At 40.5% G+C, this 6,339-nt stretch overlaps 1 protein-coding gene across 3 annotated transcripts in view; it reads right to left on the bottom strand.

Moving 5' to 3' along the window:
- Positions 1–6,339, bottom strand: part of PEAK1 (pseudopodium enriched atypical kinase 1) — a 141,041-nt gene that overhangs the window by 133,974 nt on the left and 728 nt on the right. The window contains exon 1 of one of the 3 annotated variants that reach the window (XM_023753159.1): positions 5,924–6,140. The exons of the other annotated variants lie outside the window; for them this stretch is intronic. The gene's annotated coding sequence lies outside the window, so the exon portion shown is untranslated. Of the gene's footprint in view, positions 1–5,923; positions 6,141–6,339 lie in introns of those variants that run through there. 3 annotated transcript variants of the gene reach the window in all.

The raw sequence follows: 6,339 nt of genomic DNA, 5'->3' as shown, positions 1-6,339 counted from the left end.
GGGGGGACCCAAACTCCCGCGCGCTCGCCCTGCTCAGGGCACACCACAAGGCCCTCCATCAGCGGCTGGCCCAGGCAGTCAGGAAGCTTGGCTTCCTCTGTCGCCCAAGTTGACCCAAGCTTCCCACCAGCTCTGGCTGGCTCCGTGGCTGCCACCATCTTTCTCCCGCTAATTTGCATATTCCCTCCTGATTGGCTGTGGGGCATCGTGGTGGTACGGTCAATTTACATATTTGTCTATTATTCGTGTAGATATCCCAGGCATTATTTTAAGAATTTTTCAAATATTAACTCACTAAGAACTCTTTGAGATAGGTACCATCATTATTTCCATTTTACACATGAGAACACTAAGGTATAGAGAAAAAAAGTAATTTCCCCAAGATCACACAGCTAGTAAGTGGCAGAGATTCAATCCCAGGCTGTCTGAGTCCTGAATGCATGCTCTTAACCACAAGGCAATTCTGACTCTCAAAAAGGAATATACTCATGAAGCCCAGTGTCTGGCTAATACTTAAATATGTAATTAACATCTGCTAACCTTTAGGAGGAAAAAATGGGGATAGGAAAAGTAGAAAATCTATTATTCATAGTTCTCACACATCACGATACTTTCCATACATAACCATATGTCCCATCAGTCTTTTCCCTTATTAACATAGGAACTTTTATTTTTCATTTAATTATCACTTAGCAGACACACTTTTCTAGAAAATTAAAAACTTTAAGATATTATTCTTGCCCAGCAATTGAATACTTATTATATGTCAAATATTATATATTCTTATTTCATCTCACAAACCTATAAAGTAGGTATAAATATCCCCATTTTACAAATGAGAAGACTAAAGCACAGTTAAGGAACTAAGTTAAGGTCACATGGTTCAGGAAGCAGTTGAACCAGGATTCAAATTCAGGCAGTTTGACTCCTTAATGAATTACTGACTCCTGAAGAATAGGATCATGAGCTACGTGAAATTACTCATATTTGGCTCAGCCTAAAATGAGGATGCTATTATACAGAGACTTGTAAGTTTTTAGTATCTTAATTTTTCTTGAACAAGATAAATAATTCTTCATGTCTTATTTTATAAGGGTCAAGTATCTTATGTAATTCTTTCAAAAAACCACTTGAGTATCTCTGACATTCTAGGGACCACATTAATAAGGCATAGTCTTTGTACTCAAGGCAGAGTCTTATTTTATTCAGCATATTAATATGTTCAAGTTTCTCACAATAAATACAACACACCAGTACAAACAACAAGAGTAACAGCTTTGCCAACCATCCAGTTGTAGAACTGAGAATGAATTTCTGAGTTTTTTTGCCCACCATCCTATAAAGTAGATAAATTCCTTATTTTTCTTACAGTTCCTAAAGAGTAACTAACAATTACTCAATAGGTACTATTTGCCCGTCTCATGCTACACCATCAATATGAGCTGGCAATGAAAGCCTATCCATTTTATTTTTTTAAATTTATCTTTATTGTTGAAATAAACATCCTGGTTTCTTGAAAATAATAGGAATTAAAGAACTGTTTATTAAGGATGGACATGAAATCCACCCTATAGCCACACTACCAATCCTTACCATCTTACAGGACTACTCTTCCTAATCTCTGACTGGAATGCCCCAGAGGTCATTCTTTCAATTTCTCTCTTTTTTTTAATCCTCACCGGAGGATATATTTATTGATTTTTTTTTTAAAAAAATTTTAGAAAGAGGAAGGGAGAGAAACATGGATGTGAGATAGAAACATCAATCAGTTGTCTCCCATATGTGCTCTGACCAGGAACTGAACCTGCAACCTTTGGTGTACAAGATGATGGTCCAACCAACCGAGTCACCCAGCCAGTGCCATCAACCTCTTCTTGATCTACACTTACTCCTTGGGAGATCTCATCTACTAGTGTACTGACAGCTTCCAAATGTATGCAACCTGGACCATTCTCCTTTGAACTTCAGATTCATTTGTTCAATTGCTGACTTGACATCTCTTTTATTATGTCTTTAGACATCTCAAAAACTTAGCCAGTCTAGAACAGAACTCCTGAACTCTCCCCAGAAAACTGCTTTGTTAATGACAACTCCATCCTTCCAGTTGCTTAAGCCATAAACCTTGGAGTCATTGACTCCTCTCTTTTCACATTCCACTTCCAATCCAACAGCAAGCCCAGAAGGATCAAAATATAGCCAATTAGAATCAGAGATATCAATATGAATGCATATCTATATTTACATATAGAAATGACTATAGGTATGTATGGATACATAGATTAGTACCAGTACACATGCATATATCTTCTAGCACTGCCCTCCAAAAGAGCATCTGGCAGCAGTGATCTTTTGGACTGGAAGTTCTTTATTGTAGGAATTGCTCTCTGCTATAGGATGTTAAGTAGCATCCCTCATCTTTGGTCTGCCTGGCACAGATGGCTGGCTTCTCTTCAGTTGCCTGACCCATTCAGCAGTTCACTACAGAAATGTGGGAAATATCCTAAATTTTCAATCTTGCTCAACCCCATAATCTGATTATTTACCCTGTCCTGTTGACAATACTTCCTAAATTTCTCATACATCCACCCCCTCTTCTACATTCATTATTTTTCACCATGAACAGCTTCCTAACTGGTCTTGCTTCTAGTTTTGCTCTTCTCTAATCCAGCATTCACTTCACAGCCAATGATAGGTCTAAAACACAAATCTAATTCTATCACAGCATTATATTTCCCCCCACTAAATTTCACAGCCTTCGAAATAAAGTTAAAGCTCCTTAGTTTGGTTCATAAGGCATCAGTTATTTAGTTTCTTACCACTTCATCAGCCCCTGTTTTAAAACTGTTCTGTCCACATGTGACTATTGAGTGCCCGGTACTTGAATGTGACTAGCCCAAACTGAGATGTGGTATAAATGCAAAACACATACCAGATTCTGAGGATTTAGTATTAAAAAGCAAATATCAAATATCTCAATGATACTTTCTTATATTGATTACATTCCAAAAAGATAATATTTTGGATATATCAGGTTAAATAAAATATATTAAGATTAATTTCACTTTTACTGAGAGGGGGAGGGGAAGAGTCAGGGGGAGGGGGAGGAAGACACATCAGAGTGAGAAAGACACATCAACTGGTTGCCCCCTGCAACAGCCCGACCAGGCCAGGGATGTAACCTGCAACCAAGGTATGTACCCTTGACCAGGAATGGAACTCTCGAACCTTCGATGCTGAGCCTATCTATTTTTTAATATTAACTCAAGTAACCCGCTAAGATGTATTTTAGGACATTCCCCTGCCCCCAAGACCCCAAATCTTGGTCAACTACCCTCCCCCTCTCTGCTTCCAACCATAAAATTCTGCATATCCCTGTCATATAACACAGTATGTTGTAATTATTGGTTACCAGCTATCTTCTCCTAAATTGTATGCTCCTTGCAAAAAGGGATATCATTCTACATATACTCAGGGCCTACCACCATGTCTATCACTTAAAAGACACTCAAAATATTTGTCAAACAAACGTGAACTACCTATTCCTGGCCTGAAAGTTACTAGAATTTCTCCAAGGAAAACAAACCAGCAAGAAGGAGCCTAGACTTTCTATTTATTTTTTTAACTAAAATTTTTTAATGTTGACATTATTGCAGGTTTCCCCTTTCCCCTACCTCCACCCACCCAGGGAGCCTACTAGACTTTCCTAGTAATGAAAGGATTGGGGTGGCGGTGGAAAGTAGGAATTACAGTAAAGAGCAATGAGAAAATAAAGCTCATCACAGACACATGCCTCTTACAGGGATAAGGAGCCATGAATTCATACTTGACATGCCAGGGGCCACAGTTTTGTTCCTAAATTACTTAATCCATCCAACAAAAAAGTTAAAACAACAAATCTCTCATGAAAAATGCTAATCTATGATGTTTCACCATGGAGCCATTTAGAAGAGTTATTATATGTAATGTGCCAGAGCATGAATTTATGGCTGATGCTCATTTGGCAAATGTGGTTGGCACTGCTAGATGTTAAAAAACATGTACGCAAATAAAAGTTTTTAAGCTCTCAGACTTAAATATTTACATTACTATAAATGTACAAAGATAAATGTTTATATGAGTACATATATAACACATTCCAAGAACTATCTTTTTTTAAATTGATTTTAGAGAGGGAAGAAGGAGGGTGGGTTGGGGATGGGGGGTGGGGAGAAACATCAATGTGAGAGAGATATTTCCCCCTACTAGGGAACAAATGGGTAACCTTCCTGTGCACCTGACAAGGCTCCAACCAACTGAGCCACACTGGCCAAGCCTCCAGGAACAATTTATTAATGTGATTGTCACGAACAGTTATGAAGTGGCATTATTTCTTTATGGTCCTCAGGATGGACTCTTAACATTGAATTCTGATAGAATGTTAATGGCATACAAGAATTATCAAGGAAGTTTCTCTGTACTATCACTGGATAAAATGAATAGCCACAGTATCATTATAGGTCAAAGCAACTTTAGCTTTTCCTTTTGTCAAAACACTTTTTTTCCCATCCTGAAACCCAGTCACACATAAATGTGAACTCCTAAATGGGGGGGTAGGGGATAAACCTACACATCTAAAAGTCTTAAAAAAAAATGCCCTAACCGGTTTGGCTCAGTGGATAGAGCATTGGCCTGTGGACTGAAAGGTCCCAGGTTCGATTCTGGTCAAGGGCATGTACCTTGGTTGCAGGCACATCCCCAGTGGGGGGTGTGCAGGAGGCAGCTGATCAATGTTTCTCTCTCATGTTTCTAACTCTCTATCCCTCTCCCTTCCTTTCTGTAAAAAATCAATAAAATGTATTTTTTTAAAAATAAAAGCCTTAAAGAAAATAATCTGACATTTCTTTCCCACCTAATATAGTCATGTTAGTCTCCAAAATAAAGACATGATAAAATATTTCCTCTTCTTCCCCTCTGACAGTTATGGAAAGATGTTTGTTTTTTCACATAGCTTGTGCATTTGTCATAGCCAAACTTACTAGCAATGGTATGAATCCTGCCTCCATTAATTTCTGGGCTAAGGCTACAACTCCAAATTTGAAGCCAAGAAAATGAACGATTCCTGCCATTATAGTTTACCAAATGAGTCACCAAAGAGAAGTGCTGGGCACTTCAGAAAGTAACTAAGGTCATCAGTGACTTGCGCTATCTAGAAATTCCCTGAGATTACAGGAGAAACGACCATGAAGCTGGTATCCAAGACTGTTCATGGAAAGTTTTACCCTGTGGATAATTCCCACACTGCAGAGAGCAATATGGGTTCTCCAACAACACACATCATTTCATTTATCAGGAAAAAAGACGTTGTGAGCTGAACAAAAAATTAGTAGGTAGGCCCCAAACAGAATCCTCAAGGCAATCCCAATTCAGGAGAAAAGCAATTGACATACATCATCCAATGACCTACAAAATAGCCTTTTATACAAGTCTCCAAAGATTTAATTCAGTGTCTACTCTTACATTTAAACAGAAGCAGAAGAAAAATGTATTAGGTTTTCTACAGCAAGGCCAATAAAGATGAAATCTAATTTTCCTTTAACTCACGGCCAGCCTTCCAATAACTCCATTTCACAACTCTCAAATTTCTACATTTGGACCTTAAAAATAACAACGGATTGCAAGAAAGTAGCATTTAAAGGTGGGAGGGCTCCTCTTTCCTGTTGCTCTGGGCAGTCTTTAAAGTCGCCAAGGGACGAAAATCGAAATCATGCTCTCAGCAGGGTGGTGCAAAATACAAGGGGGCGGGGGGGGGGGGAGAGGGGGGTGTCAGACGTCAAGTCCTCCTCGCAGGAGGTAAGGAAAGTTGGAAGAACGCATAAATCAAAAGGCAAAGGAGAAACAAAATGACCAACAGAATCATTCAAAATCCCCAAACAACCGAACTAACCCGCAGGTTACGGTGCTCACAAGCCTCAGCCCGAAGTGAACAGGCAAAGAGCTACCGGGTTTCGTCCTGATGTTGCTGGCGAGGCTGCGCCGGATGCTCCCAGATTTGGAGCGGAATATCTGTGCAGACTTAGCAGGAGCTAGAGGAGCACTTCCTGCCCCGGCCTCTCGGAGTCCGCCTCCTACAGCCTTCACTTTCTCCAGCAGCCTCGCAGCCGCGCCCGGGGGCGTCTTTTGGCGCCAAGTCCCAACTTTCTCTCCTCTGGGGAACGCCAAGCTACCCGGGATGCCAGAGGAGGAAGAGGGGGGGGGGGGGGAGGAGGAGGAGGAGGAGGAGGAGGAGGAGGAGGAGGAGGGGGAGGGGGAGGGGAAGGGGAAAGCAGTGCCGGCTGGCCCCAAGGTTGGGGGGCCCCGGGG

Source organism: Myotis lucifugus, unplaced genomic scaffold (assembly GCF_000147115.1).
Source record: "Myotis lucifugus unplaced genomic scaffold, Myoluc2.0 scaffold_41, whole genome shotgun sequence".
NCBI lineage: Eukaryota > Metazoa > Chordata > Mammalia > Chiroptera > Vespertilionidae > Myotis > Myotis lucifugus.
This window is presented reverse-complemented; position numbering and strand designations above follow the sequence as displayed.